The following is a 15,916-nucleotide window of genomic DNA, read 5'->3' as shown; positions in this document are numbered from 1 at the left end:
GCGAACATTTACTGAGCGTTTAGAAGCTCACTTTCCCTTTAACCACTTTTTCCCAACCCTGGAAGAAGTTTTATCTCTGACCCTTGTCAGGAGTAATTTTCCAACCTTTCTCAGTTTGGGAAATGATTAGGAAAGACCTGATGAAAACCCCTAAAACATGCAAGTTAGTAGGTTTTCAGGGACTTAAAAGGACATTGCAACCTTTGAACTATTGATTACTGCTACCTCCAGCCCCAGTATGTAGATCTGCCTAAAGGTGTCAAAATCGGGAAATTGCTTGTATTCAAGCCCCTCTATATATCAGCCCTGGCATAGTCAGGAAGGCTATTATCGGAGTTCTTATATAATGAGATTAGTGCCATAACTTGCCGCCACACTATATGGCACAAAGAGACAAGTAGATTTTGTTTCAGGATAAGGAGATTTATGAAGCAACCTGCCCCATTTACAAGTAGATATTTTATTGAATTCCACACCCCTGTCGAGGATTTGGACACTTATTTTTCTCCTGTAGTACTTGTAGGAGTGGACCGATATAAATGTTTCCATCGCAAACAAAGAAAATCAGAAACAGTTGAGGAGTATGTGTCAGTGTTTAAACAACTGGCTAAAAGATGTAGATTTGGGGTGTTACAAGATGAGCTCATCTGTGACCACATAATAATGCATGCTAGTAACCCCAATATAGAAAACAAACTATGGGTGAATAGTTAAGCTCTATTAAAGGAAGTCATTGTGCTAGTGAAGAAAGCAGAACGAACAGGGAGATGCGCAAAGGATGTGGTTGATGAATTACAAGAGTTTAAACAAATCTCATTAAAGGGGAGAAATCATCCAATAATAATTATTCCTCTAAAGCAAAGCACAATCAGATTTAACGACCACACTGAGCAAACAAAGGCCCTCATTACAACCCTGGCGGTCTGTGTTAAAGCGACGGCAATACCGCCAACAGGGCAGTGGTAAAAAAAAAAAAAATGGGATCACGACCACGGCGGAAACCGCCAACACAGAAAGCCAATTTAACACACCAACCGTCACGGCGGTAGCAACAAACACCACTGCGGTAACCGCCACAGACAGGCGGAAGACAATGTAAAGCTCACCCTTTCACAACCCACCAATCCGCCAGCTTTTTCGGGGCGATACCAACGCCATCAAAAGCACGGCGAAAACAGTACACAATAGGGGAACCACTCAACTGGACACTCAACGAAGACCCAGGACACCATGGAGCCCGAACTACAGGTCCTGCCGATGCTGGTGTATCTGCTAATACACCAGGAATATCAAAGAAGGCGGCGGCGACGACCATGGTGAGTACTGCACCTATCAGATGGGGGGGGGGAGGAAAAAGAGAGTGACACACACACACAACATCCCCACCCCCACCCTCCCCCACAACACCATACACACAAAAACATGCAGCAACATTACATTTACACCCCCTAGCTCCCTGGAAGAACGCAAGGACAAAAGGAATTGAGTGCAAATAGTGATATTTAGAAATATGCAGATAAAGTTAACGATTGTAAACAACAGTATATACAAATATTTACAATATGTACAGAAGGCCGTACACTGTTCTTTGCAAATGTCCATGGCCCAGTGGGCAAACAAACATGGGGGAAGCCCACACTCGACTCCTGCCTCAAAACGGAGAGAACGCCACAGGGGCATCAGGTCGAAAACACACAGGCACCTCAGATGGAAGGGGAGAGGGGGCACCTCAGCCGGAAGATGGTACTACACCACTGCTCCTGGAGGGGGCAACATGCCCACTGCTTGGTCCTGGGGAGTGCAAAGCCACTGTCTCTCAATTTTCTCAAGTGGGTGGTTTGCCCACTGCTTGGTCCTGGGGAGTGCAAAAACACAGTCTCTCAAGTGGGTGGTTTGCCCACTGCTTGGTCCTGGGGAGTGCAAAGCCACAGTCTCTCAAGTGGATTACTTCTTCCATTGGTTCTGGAGGGGGACTTGTGCCCAATGATGCTGCACCTGGGGTGTGGCAGTTCCCATTCCCTCACATGGGTGTCTGAGGCACGAGATGTGCATGGAACAGGTAGCATGATACTCCATGGAGGCAGAGCCACACTCCAGCCTGCGGCGACTTAGGCTGCAAACTGCTGGTAGTGCTGGTGCTGGTGGTGGTGCTTCAAGTGGTGGGTGGAGGGTCCAGGCCACCTCCTGCATCCCTGGATGGCTGCCCACTGGGGATGCTGCTGATGACAGATGTAGTGGCACCAGCTGGGCATCTGGTGGTGCAGATGGCGGCACAGGTGGCAGTGCTTGTGGCGATGCCCACTGGGGATGATGCTGCGGACTGTTGTTGTGGCAGCGGCGGTGCAGGTGGCGGTGCCTGCGGCGGTGCAGGTTGCTGGGCTGTCAGTCCCTCACCTGGAGGCTCCGAGGCCTGAAGTGCCTTGCCCTGGGTTTTCTTGCCCTTCCCCACCTTGCCAGACGCTGCTGGGACCTTGGCACTGGCAGATGCAGTTTTGGAGGAGGCCTTGCTGGGTGGGTCATGCTTTTTGGCCGTGCTACTTGCTGGCACCCACTTCACCTTGGCAGGTGGCGGAATGGGTTGGTCCTTTGCAGGGGTCGCTGGCACACTGGCAGCCCTGATAGGTGCCCCCTTTGATCCCCTGGGACTTGCAGGTACCACAGCGGACGCCGACTTGGTGGCTGAGGTGCTGGCCTGGGATCTTGACACCCTGGCCTGAGGGGAAGGATTGGGGGGGGCGTAGGGAAGAGGTCATAGTTTGCAAGTAAAAGTTTCTTAGACACACTGGGACGGGAAGAGGGAGAGGGTTTGGGAGTGGAGGAAGTGAGAGTGGTTGTAGGAGGTGTCTTTCTGCTGAGTTTGGGTGAAGGTGCATGGGCTGGATGCTTGCGTTTGTGTACTTTGGGAGGAGGGGTCACAGACACACTGGGTGAGGACACAGGGGATGTGTGCATGGTTGTGGGGGTGGTGACTGCTCGTGAGGGGTGTGGTGTGATGGGCGTGCAGGTGATGGACATAGTGGATGAGGATGCAGTGCATGCAGGTGTGAGTGGAGACGATTCTGGGAGGCGGGTGGACGAGGAGGGGGACACAGTGGAGCCAGTGGATGTTGGTGTGTCTGCATGGGAATGGTGCTTGTGTGAGTTCCTGTGGGATTAAGTGTGGGGCTTGTTTTTGCATGTGCCACTTCTGTGTGTTGATTTGGGTGATTGTTGGTCTGAAGGTGTGCTTGGGATAGGCTGGGGTTGAGGGGATTGGGACTGGGTAGAGGAAGTTGGAGGGGGGAGGCTAGATACAGGGACAATGGCTGCCATCAGTGCTGAGGCCTGAGCCTGAAATGCTCTCTGTTGGGCTGCCACGCCAGAGTGAATGCCCTCCAGGTATGCATTTGTTTGTGGCAAATGCCTCTCGACACCCTGGATGGCATTCAGAATGGTTGACTGCCCAACAGTGAGGGATCTCAGGAGGTCAATAGCCTCCTCACTGAGGGCAGCAGGGCTGACTGGCTCAGGGCCTGAGGTGCCAGGGGCAAAGGAGATGCCCACCCTCCTGGGTGAGCGGGCACGGGAAACATGCTGAGGGGCTGCTGGGAGGGTGGTGCTGGTCGGGGGGTGGTGGCTGTACCTGTTGGGCACAGAGGTGTCCGCCACCGCCAGGGAACTTCCATCGGAGGAGGAGTCGCTATCACTGGTCTCCCTGCGCTGTCACTGGTGCTCCCCTCGCCCTCCGTCCCACTGGTGCCTTCACCCTCAGTGGATTTGCCCTCATGGGCCATGTGGGATGCAGCTCCCTCCGTCACCGGTGCCTTTGCTCCTCCGCCAGATGATGCTAATGCACACAAGGACAGGGTGACAAAAAAAAAAGGGGGGGAGAAACAGAGGATACACTTGGTCAATGCCAGCAACAACACTACCGTTGGCGTACACAACACACAGGGAGCTGCCCTATGCACTAGGCCATGCCCAACCAGTAACTAAGGTAGTCACAAGCCCATGGGGTACAATGGCTAACGTCAGCATCTCCACACCTGACACCCACAGGACCCTGCCCAGTAGTATACGCCCACTTACACCATTAGGTTTGGAGTGCTTCAGAGCCTGCACACAAGGGGCCTACCCCGCCATTATCACCCTGGCCTAGTGTCACCCACAGCCCACATATCCGACCTAGCTACCTCCTAAAGCTAGCAAAGTCAGGATTCAGAATCTGTACTAACCCCCTTGTAGCTGCTGTGATGCCCTCAAGCGCACATCCAACTCCAGATAGGCCACTGCCAGGATGCGGAACATCAGGGGGGGTTATGGTGCGACAGGCACCCCTTCCATGTTTCTTCGTCCAGCGGCGCAGGTCCTCCCACCTCTTGCGGTAGTGGGTGTTCCGCCTGTGATAGACCCCCAAGTTCCGCACCTCCTTGGCGATGGCACGCCAAATACCCTTTTCTGGTGGGCGCTGACCTAGAGGGAAAAGACATGAGGAAAGGAAATTACTCACCCATCCAGACCGGCATACTCATTGCCCCCCAGTTCCCACCCATGCCCTGACGCACATACACTGACCACCTCTCATGCAGCACTCAGGCCAGGACGCCTCAGCACTCCCCAACATGTAGCTTACATCCACACCACTTCAAACATGATTGCCCACACATCATGCTCTCAGTGTGCTCACCTGTTTGTCTGGAGGACCGTAGAGTAACGTGTACTGGGGTAGGATCCCATCCACCAGTTTCTCCAACTCCTTTGCGGTGAAGGCAGGGGCCCTTTCCCCAGACACTGTAGCCATTGTCGCTTCCAGACTCAGGTCGCAGCAGCACTTGCAGTGTAGGTCCTCTCCTGTTGACGGTCAGGTAGCAAGTGAGTGAGTAGTTAGAAAATGACAGTCACTGCCGGCGGCAGTGCGTACCGTCACTGCCGGCGTACATCACCATTGGCTCCTGGAACCCATAGGGCCCAATGATAACCAATGCAAAGGTGCGCGGCGGTTATCGACCGCCTACTGCGACGGCGCAAATCTCCAGCACACTTACCTCATTCCCACTTGTTCTTCCTCACAGGTCAGGCAGCCGCCATTTCAGGGGGGCACATGGCATAGCATCTAACTGAGTCACAGCAGACATTGGCCCCATCAACTGACTCTCGACTTCACATACTGCTTCTGTGACCTAACTTCAGCAACAGTTATGCATTCTATGTGGAAATATGACCTTCTGCTCACCGTTCTCTTCCATAGGCTACAACCGCTGAGGCAGATGAGATGGCGGCATCCTCCGGTGTACAGACCCCTGGTGGACCGGTCGACAATGGATGACAGACACATTATCATCACATACAGACTTGATCGAGCCACAATTCAAGAGCTGTGTGCCCAACTGGAGCCAGACCTGATGTCAGCTATCCGCCAGCCCACAGGAATACCCCCTCTAGTGCAGGTTCTGTCAGTGCTGCATTTCCTGGTTACAGTGGCCGTGGCATCAGGGATGTCTCAGCCAATGTTCTCCAACGTGTTGTCCAGAGTGTTGTGTGCCCTGCTGAAACACATGCGCAGCTACATCGTATTCCCCCAGGTGGAGGATTTGGCCACAGTGAAAGCTGACTTTTATGCCCTGGGACATATCCCCAAAATCATTGGTGCCATTGATGGTACACATGTGGCATTTGTTCCCCCCCCCCGGAGAAATCAACAGGTTTACAGGAATAGGAAAAGCTATCACTCGATCAATGTGCAGATGGTGTGTTTGGCGGACCAGTACATCTCACATGTGACTGCCAAATATCCTGGCTCTGTGCGTGACGCCTATATCTTAAGCAATAGCAGCATCCGTTATGTGATGGGCCAACTCAAGAGGCACCAGGTGTGGCTAACAGGTGAGCCCAAGGTCCCTACCCACTATAAGTAGGTGTCTGGTTATGGGGTTGTCCCTAAGGGTTATTGTGTGTCTAACAGTTGTCCCTCGATATTTACAGGTGACTCTGGTTACCCCAACCTGTCATGGCTACTGACCCCAGTGAGGAATCCCAGGACAAGGGCAGAGGAACGTTACAATGAGGCACATGGGCATACAAGGAGGATTATTGAGAGAACCTTTGGTCTCCTGAAGGCCAGGTTCCAGTGCCTCCATCTGACAAGTGGATCCCTGTACTACTCACCCAAGGTGTGCCAGATAATCGTGGCATGCTGTATGTTGCACAACCTTGCCTTGAGACGTCAGGTGCTTTTTCTGCAGGAGAAAGAGCCTGGAGATGGTCTTGTGGCAGCGGTGGAGCCTGTGGACAGTGAGGAAGAGGAGGCAGATGAAGAAGATGTGGACAAAAGAACAAACATTATACAGCAGTACTTCCAGTGACACATGGGTATGAGACTGTAACTCAACTTTACTTTTCAGTAATCTTTTGGACATTGTACATGGCTGCCTCTTACCCTCTGTCTATGGACACTGACTGTACCCTTTGGATTCTGTATTCTCAGATCTGTGTGCCCAATTCTGGCTCCTGCTATATGTACTGTTGCACACCAAAGGTCATCCTGTAGTATATTTCATTGTACATATACATTGCAATGCTTAGATAATGTTGTACTTATACAGTTATCGATTCATGACACTGACTCCAATATGGTATTTGTTTCAAGGGTGTTTATTTTTGTGCCAATAAGTATGGGGGTATGTGCAAGGGGCTGGGGTGATGGTGGAGGAATGTCCAGTTAGAGTCCGGTCTATTGGTATCACCTGTGCATTGTCGAAAGGGACACAGGAAGTGGAGAAATGTCAGTTCAAGGTGGACAGGGTGACATGGTGGGACAGAAGGGTGACAATCAGGAGAGTCCTATTTCCTGGTGGGGGTCTTGGCAATGTTCTCTTGTCTTTTGCCTGGATCGCAGGGACCATTTGCGGGGTGGTTCTCCTTCTGCAGGGGGTGGGATGCTGGTGGCCTGTTGGTCCTGTGGTGGGGCCTCCTGTCCACTAGCGCCGGCGGAGGTGGAAGGCTGTTCCTCGGTTTGGCTAGTGTCAGGCACCCATTGTTGTGCCACTGCCTCCCACATGGTCTTGCCCATGCCAGCCAGCACCCCTGCAATGGTGATCAGGATGGTGTATATTTTTGGTAGGTCCTGCCTAATCCCCAGGTACTGTCCCTCCTGCAGCCGCTGAGTCTCCTGTAACTTGTCAAAAGCAAAACAGAGAGGGCTCATGAATTGGGAGTCTTTGAGAAATAAATGGTCCTGTGTACATTACTCCCATCAAACGTAACCAAAAATAAAGGTACACAGTTCCAAACAGAGAGAAGTGAAGACAGGTGTCCATGAGACAACTCTAGTTAGAACAAGAGCCTTCACTCACCAATTGGTGACATACTTCATCATCGGGCTTTTGCTCCTCATCAGGCCGGTACTGCAATGGCTGACGGGCCCCTCAAGGGGGCTCTTTGCCGGAGATCTTTTAAGTATAGAAAATGCTGGTTGTTGAGTGCTAGAATGTGGGATTGGTACAAAAGAATGTGTAAAAGTGAGATTAAAAATGACTAAGGGTCCTCAAAAATCAGAATCAGATCCCTGCCTTGGTTAAAAACAGTGGTATAGGGGAAAAGAGTAGTTATAATGTCTAATCAACCCTCAATCATAAATATATGGTGTATTATCTACAGTACCTAGAATCAGAGAGTGTGTGGAGTGTCAGTACAGAAATCCCTATACTGCCTCAAAAAAGGTCAACATGTTTCTTGCATCTACAGTAAAGTAAAAATGATCATTGTGATCCGTCAGGACCAAACCTACCTAATCCTCGTATTCCAATCCCACAACTGGCATTTTCTATACTTAAAAGATCTCCGGCAAAGAGCCCCCTTGAGGGAACCGTCAGGCATTGCAGTGCCGGCCTGACGAAGAGCAAAAGCCCTATGATGAAGCATGTCACCAATTGGTGAGTGAGGGCTCTTGTTCTAACAAGAGTTGTCTCACGCGCACCGGTCTTCACTTCTCTCCTGTAACTTGGCCAGTACCTGGCCCATGGTCTCCTGGGAATGGTGGTATGCTCCCATGATGTTTGAGAGTGCCTTGTGGAAGGTCGGTTCCCTGGGCCTGTCCTCCCCCTGTCGCACAGCAGTCCTCCCAGCTTCCCTGTTGTCCTGTGCCTCTGTCCCCTGAACTGTGTGCCCACTGCCACTGACCCCAGGTCCCTGATCGTCCTGTGTTTGTGGGGTTGCCTGGGGTCCCTGTAGTGGTGGACACACTGCTGATTGATGTGTCCTGGGGACAGAGGGATGGGCCCGCTGGGTGGGTGCTGTGCTGGTGTTTCCTGAGGGGGAGGCTCTGTGGTGGTTTGGGACTGCGGCAGGGTAACGGACTGTCCGGAGGTCCAAGATGGGCCAGGTTGGTCATCCTGATCCAGGCATGCAGAGCTGCTGTCATCACTGTGGGCCTCTTCTGAGGGGGGGGGGGCTGGATGTGGCTGGCACCTCCTCTCCGGTGATGTTGGGTAGGGGTCCTGTTGGGAGGAAAATGCATTGTCAATGTATCTGCGTGTGCCATCTTGTGCATGGCTGTGTTTCCCTCTATGAATTTGATTTCCCTGTCGTCTTGGCCTTGTGTGAGTGGTGATTTTGTGGGCTGGGTGAGTCTCTCTATTGGGCATGCTGGGGTGATGGTCTGTGATGGGTGTCCATGCATTGGGGGCGCATGCAGTGCTTGGTATTGGGATGGGTGGGTTGTGTTAGTGGGGTATATGTGAGTTGGTGGAGTGATGGGGTTAGGGGTAGGAGTTTGTGATGGCATGCAGGTAGGGGGGGATAAAGTAGTAAAGATTTGACTTACCAGAGTCCAGTCCTCCTGCTACGCCTGCGAGGCCCTCAGGAAGCATGTTTGCCAAGACTTGCTCCTTCCTTGTTGTTAGTTGTGGGGGAGGAGGCGGGGGCCCACCGCCAGTCCTCTGTACAGCAATCTGGTGTCTTGAGACAACGGAACGCACCTTCCCCCGTAGGTCATTCCACCTCTTCCTGATGTCATCCCTTGTTCTGGGGTGCTGTCCCACGGCGTTGACCCTGTCCACGATTCTAAGCCATAGCTCCATCTTCCTTGCAATGGATGTCTGCTGCACCTGTGATCCAAATAGCTGTGGCTCTACCCGGATGATTTCCTCCGCCATGACCCTTAGCTCCTCCTCTGAGAGCCTGGGGTGTCTTTGGGGTGCCATGGATGTGGTGTGAGTGATATGTGTGAGGCTGTGTGGGGTGAGGTGTGGGGTGCTGTGTTGTGGTGTGTGCTGTGAGTTGCGTTGATGGTGTATCGGTGCTGGTGTTCAGTGGCTCAGATTGAGTGGGTGCTCCTGGCTTGTGTCCCTCTCTGTTCACATTTTTGTTTTGGGTCGGAAAGGGTTGTGTGTAATGTGTGTGTGTTTTATAGTGTTGTGGGTGTGTGGGTGTGGTGTGTGTATGTGTGTCAGGTATGTGTAGTTTGAATTGTCCAATGTGGTGGGGTCTTGTAAGTGTGTATGTATTTTGAGCGCAGCGGTGTGTACCGCCAATGGTTTACTGTGGTTGAAAGATTGCTGCGTTGATTCATGGGTTGTGATACTGTGGGCGGATTCCTTTTGGCGTAACGGTGTGGGTTTTGCTATTGCCAGTTTATCACTGATCTTTGGTCTGGCGGACTTGTGTGGGTGTCTTTTAGTGGCGGATTCCTATGTGTGGGTCATAATACCTGTGGCGGATTACCGCCGGGGTCACGGTATGTTGGGGCCGTCAGCACAGCGGTAAGCGGCTTTTACCGCCAGGGTTGTAATGAGGGCCAAAATATTATCGGTGTGGAGGTGTAGAGCACTTAGATGATTATAAGAAATGTTACGCTAAGAACCAAAAATGTTCAGAATTTAAGCTGGTAGGACAACATGAGAGAGTATGTAGAAAGAGAATAAACAGTGCAATTAGTTACATTCAAGAGGAAGATCTATCTCAGTCTAGTTCGGAACAGCAAGATGAGGATGCAGATATAAGTGGCGTTTTCTGTACGGAATATGACATTCTAGATGTTGAACAAGAGACAAGGGAAAAACCTATGTGAAAATTAACTATGGGAGGTGTAATGATGATGGTGGCAGCCGATTCCAGTTCACCATTCACTATCATCAATAAGAGTATACGGAATAATACATTTGTGGAAGAGTTTGGTGATTGCTTAGAAATTACTGATGTAAAGGCCAGAAGCTACACGGATGAAAGTATTGAGCTAACTGGTTTCTGAATTCTGGAATTTGAATTCAAAGAAAGAAAGGCAATGTGCAAATTCTATGTAGCGGAAAAAGGCCCATCTATTCTGGGATGGTTTGACCAGAGGGATTTGGGTATAATCTTGAATCCCAATAGTGCATATCTGGTATTATCAGTAACTAGTGAGTACAACAATGTTCTACGACACATAGTAGAAAAATACCCCATGGTATTTTCAGGGAAGGTAGGAGGTCTGAATGATTTTTGTCATAAAACGGAACTTAAAGCAAGTGCCAAACTGTGCATCCACAAACGCGCCATGTGCCGTTTTCCATTAGGGATGATGTAGCCCTTAAATTGAAAAAATTAATTAGGGATGGTATAATTGAACAGGCAGAGTCAGCTGAGTGGGTCTCTCCATTGGTGGTTGTGAGACGTGCAAACTGCAAGGTTAGGCTGTTTGTGGACTTGTGTGAATTGAATAAAAATATAATGGTTGACCAAATACCCCATGCCAAACATTAATGAGATGTTCACTAATACAAGAGAAATGAATTGGTTTTCCACATTAGATTTAAAATCTAAATAACACCAGGTGATGTTACATCCCGATAGCAGAAGATTGACAATGTTTATCACACAGATAGGATGCTTTTAATTCCTGTGAGTACCTTTTGAATTAGCATCAGCTTCTGCAATGTTTCAAAGGCTAATGAGTAATTTACTGTACGACATAAAGGGAGTAATGTCCTTCTAAGATGATGTGTTAATTATGGGAAAAAAACAAAAGGAAGAACATGATATGAAATTGAAACAAGTGTTAGCATTTATTTTAAAAAAAGGGGCTTACCGTTGAATATGGAAAATGCAAATTAGCAATAAGTGAAGTAAATTATTTAGGGCACAGAATATGTGGGGAAGGTATAGAAGCAAAAGAAGATGTATTAAATGCTATTCAATATGCTCCCACATCTCAAACCAAAGATGATGTTAGAGCATTTTTAGGTCAAGTAGAGTTCTATGTGAAATTTGTTCAACTTTTTTCTGAAAAAACATATGCTATTATGAATCTCCTTAAAAACAAAGTAAGAATTGGTGGTCAACAGAATGTCAAGAAGAATTAATGAAATAAGTAATGTAGGAAGTTGGCTCTGTATGTACTATTTCAAAGTAAGAAATAGCATGCACAGAGTCCAAGGGTTCCCCTTAGAGGTAAGATAGTGGCAAAAAGAGATAATTCTAATGCTCTATTTTGTAGTAGTGTGGTCGAGCAATAGGTTTTTATATAGAAAAATATATTTTCTTTGTTTATTTTAAGAACCACAGGTTCAAGATTTACAATCAATACTTCAAATGAAAGGTACTTCACTTAGGTATCATAGGAACTTTGAATCAGCAAAATAGCATGTACAGTTTTGGCAAAAATGGCAATAAGCTATTTTAAAACTAGACAGTGCAAATTTCAACCGTTCCTGGGGGAGGTAAGTATTTGTTAGTTTTGCAGGTAAGTAAACCACCTACAGGGTTCAAAGTTGGGTCCAAAGTAGCCCACCGTTGGGGGTTCAGGGCAACCCCAAAGTTACCACACCAGCAGCTCAGGGCCGGTCAGGTGCAGAGGTCAAAGTGGTGCCCAAAACGCATAGGCTTCAATGGAGAAGGGGGTGCCCCGGTTCCAGTCTGCCAGCAGGTAAGTACCCACGACTTCGGAGGGCAGACCAGGGGGGTTTTGTAGGGCACCGGGGGGGACACAAGTCAGCACAAAAAGTACACCCTCAGTGGCACGGGGGTGGCCGGGTGCAGAGTGCAAACAGGCGTCGGGTTTGCAATAGGTTTCAATGGGAGACCCAGGGGTCTCTTCAGCGAAGCAGGCAGGCAAGGGGGGGGGGGCTCCTCGGGGTAGCCACCACCTGGGCAAGGGAGAGGGCCACCTGAAGGTCGCTTCTGCACTGGGGGCTGCGGGTGCAGTGTCTTTACCAGGTGTCGGGTTCTTTGAAGCAGGCAGTCGCGGTCAGGGGGAGCCTCTGGATTCCCTCTGCAGGCGTCGCTGGGGGGGCTCAGGGGTGTCAACTCTGGCTACTCACAGGGTCGCAGTCGCTGGGGAGTCCTCCCTGTGGTGTTGTTTCTCCGCAGGTCGAGCCGGGGGCGTCGGGTGCAGAGTCGAAAGTCTCACGCTTCCGGCGGGAAACATCGAGTCATTTTAAAGTTGTTTCTTTGTTGCAAGTTTTGGTTTCTTTGGAACAGGGACGCTGTCCTCGGGAGTTCTTGGTCCTTTTAGATGCAGGGTAGTCCTCTGAGGCTTCAGAGGTCGCTGGACCCTGGGGAACGCGTCGCTGTTGCAGTTTTTCTCGAAGTGGGGAGACAGGCCAGTAGGGCTGGGGCCAAAGCAGTTGGTGCCTCCGTCTTCTCTGCAGGGCTTCAGGTCAGCAGTCCTTCTTCGTCTTAGGTTGCAGGAATCTAGTTTCCTAGGTTCTGGGGTGCCCCTAAATACTGAATTTAGGGGTGTGTTTAGGTCTGGGAGGGCAGTAGCCAATGGCTACTGTCCTTGAGGGTGGCTACACCCTCTTTGTGCCTCCTCCCTGTGGGGAGGGGGGCACATCCCTAATCCTATTGGGGGAATCCTCCAAAATCAAGATGGAGGATTTCTTCAGGCAGGGGTCACCTTAGGGGTTGTCCTGACTGGTGGGTGACTCCTCCTTGTTTTTCTCATCATCTCCCCTGGACTTGCCGCCAAAAGTGGGGGCTGTGTCCAGGGACGGGCATCTCCACTAGCTGGAGTGCCCGGGGGCATTGTAACACGAAGCCTGAGCCTTTGAGGCTCACTGCTAGGTGTTACGGTTCCTGCAGGGGGGAGGTGTGAAGCACCTCCACCCAGAGCAGGCTTTTGTTTCTGTCCTCAGAGAGCACAAAGGCCCTCACCACATGGGGTCAGAAACTTGTCTCTCAGCAGCAGGCTGGCACAGACCTGTCAGTCCTGCACTGAACAATTGGGTAAAATACAGGGGGCATCTGTAAGATGCTCTCTGTGTGCATGTTTTAATAAATCCAACACTGGAATCAGTGTGGGTTTATTATTCTGAGAAGTTTGATACCAAACTTCCCAGTATTCAGTGTAGCCATTATGGAGCTGTGGAGTTCGTTTTTGACAAACTACCAGACCATATACTTAATATGGCCACAACTGTACTTACAATGTCTAAGAATAGACTTAGACACTGTAGGGGCATATTGCTCATGCAGCTATGCCGACACCTGTGGAATAGTGCACCCTGCCTTAGGGCTGTAAGACCTGCTAGAGCGGTGACTTACCTATGCCACAGGCAGTATTTTGTGTGCATGGCATCCTGAGGGGGATGCCATGTCGACTTTGCCTTTTTTCTCCCCACCAACATACACAATCTGCAATGGCAGTGTGCATGTGTTAGGTGAGGGGTCCCTTAAGGTGGCAAAACATATGCTGCAGCCCTTAGGGACCTTCCCTGGTCACATGGCCCTTGGTACCACTGGTACCTTTTACAAGGGACTTATCTGTGTGCCAGGGGTGTGCCAATTGTGGAAACAATGATACATTTTAGGTGAAAGAACACTGGTGCTGAGGCCTGGTTAGCAGGGTCCCAGCACACTTCTCAGTCAAGTCAGCATCAGTATCAGGCAAAAAGTGGGGGGCAACAGGGAGCCATTTCCTTACAAGTAATGCACCATTTTTAAAGGGTTTTGATCCTGCGAGCAAAATATACATTATAACAGACGCAAGCAAAAAAGGTGTGGGTGCAGTGTTATCTCAATATGATGATAATAATACTGAATGAATTATTGGTTTTGCGTCACAAGCTCTATCTAAGGTGGAGGAAAAATACTAAGTTATAGAAAGAGAAACACTTGCATGTGTATGGTGTCTAATTCATTTTTGTCATTATGTGTGGGGGTACAAAGCAACAGTAAGAACAGGTCACAAACCAATAACCAAGGGTCTTTCCACAACAGGTCTACAAAAAGTGTCACCCAGATTAGCCAGAATGTCCAAATAATTACTGGATTTTAATTAGGAGGTACAATATATACCTCATATTAGAAACAGAGTAGCTTTTTTTTTTTTAAGTTGCATGCCTTTACAGTCCGGAAAAGTTGAGGAGGCATATGTCGATGAAGATTGTATAGCAGGATTATTTGATGAGGGAATGTTGGGAATCAATATACATGAATGGAAAGAAAAAATTAAATTAGATAGGAAATTGCAAAACATTCTGATATATGTGAACAATGGATGACCAGAAAAAATTAAATTAAACCAAACAGATCGCATTTTGGGGGGAAATATGCAACGAGCAAAGTGAGGAACAGGGTTTATTGTTGAGGTGTGGAAAATCTGTTCCACTAATAACTTTGTGGAGTAAAATCATTAAATTGTGTCACGAAGGACACTTAGGCATTTCAAAAACTAAATTAAGGACAAAGAATATGTACTGGTGGCCTGGATTGGATGGTGATATAGAAAGAATGATTCATGGATGCATATTTTGCTATAGATCAGGCAAAACCCAAAGGACATACAATCTACTGTTATCATCAATGTCATGGGAAAAATTGGTACTGATAATATGGGCCCAATTGAAAATTAAAATTATGAGAAAAAAGTGTATCATAGTGGTAATGGACCACTTTGCTAAATGGCCAGAAATAGCAAACAAAGTAGATTGTGAATTTGAGATACAATTTCTAGACAAAATATTCATGTCGATTGGTTACCCAAATGCATTATTTCTGACAATGATCCCGAATTCGCAGCACAGGCATTTAAAACATTTTTGGATAGGAATGGTATTATTTATAAAACAACTTCAGTATATATCCGGAAGGGAATGGTTTAGTAGAACGCTTTAACTGTGTCATAAAGGGAACAATATGGTTATCTATAAGTGGTGGTTTGAATTGCGAAAAGGAAGTAAACAAAATGATATGAGCATACAGAATACCTTCTAACAATAGTATTGGCAAATGTCCTTTTGTGATAATGAGAGGTCGGGTACCTTTTTATAATGATGCAGCATGGTTACCAGCAAGCAAGGTAGCAGAATGGTCTCCTGAAAGTGTTAAAAAATACTTGTAGCTGCAAAGCAGGAGTAAAAAGAGTGGTACAACAAGAAACAAGGTGTCAAAGTGGTACCAATTGAAATAAGGTCACGGATCAAAGTGAAAAAAGACAGAAGGGTACGTAAAGTTGAAAGTAAATTCTCAGAGCCCATGAGAGTGTGTAATTTTTTTGTAATTCTGTGCTCCGCAGTGATGGCAAAGTGTGGCATTTAAGTCACTTGGCTAGATGCAGACAAGAATTACACAATATGAACCAGAGAAATTATAACTGGATGGAAGACAATAAGTTGGTACCACACAATGACAACGATGTGATGGGGCCGAATCCAATATGCAATGAAGTGGATCCAGAGAGTAATGTTCAAGAAAGCAATAAAACCAATATGTCAATTGATTACAGAAATAGGATAGGCAGATACGGCAGGCAAATAAATAAATAAGCCTGCGGACTATGTATGTATATAAGTAACCTAGAACAGATAGTACAAAATTGGTGTGCTGTATTTTATTTGTTTATCATAGGTATGTAGATTGGGTTCAGTTAGTAGGTTGGTATTAAGGAATTCTAGATTGTTTTGATTATAAAGGAAGAAGATGTGTGGTAATGTGTTATCTTCTTTACAGTGTGTAAAATGTA

The 15,916-nt window shown here is 48.2% G+C and overlaps 1 protein-coding gene across 9 annotated transcripts in view; it reads right to left on the bottom strand.

Annotated features, from left to right (window-relative positions):
* PRR11 (proline rich 11) overlaps nt 1-15,916 on the bottom strand; it is a 359,537-nt gene that overhangs the window by 342,649 nt on the left and 972 nt on the right. The window lies entirely within an intron of this gene.

This window comes from Pleurodeles waltl, chromosome 3_1 (assembly GCF_031143425.1).
Source record: "Pleurodeles waltl isolate 20211129_DDA chromosome 3_1, aPleWal1.hap1.20221129, whole genome shotgun sequence".
Lineage (NCBI taxonomy): Eukaryota > Metazoa > Chordata > Amphibia > Caudata > Salamandridae > Pleurodeles > Pleurodeles waltl.
This window is presented reverse-complemented; position numbering and strand designations above follow the sequence as displayed.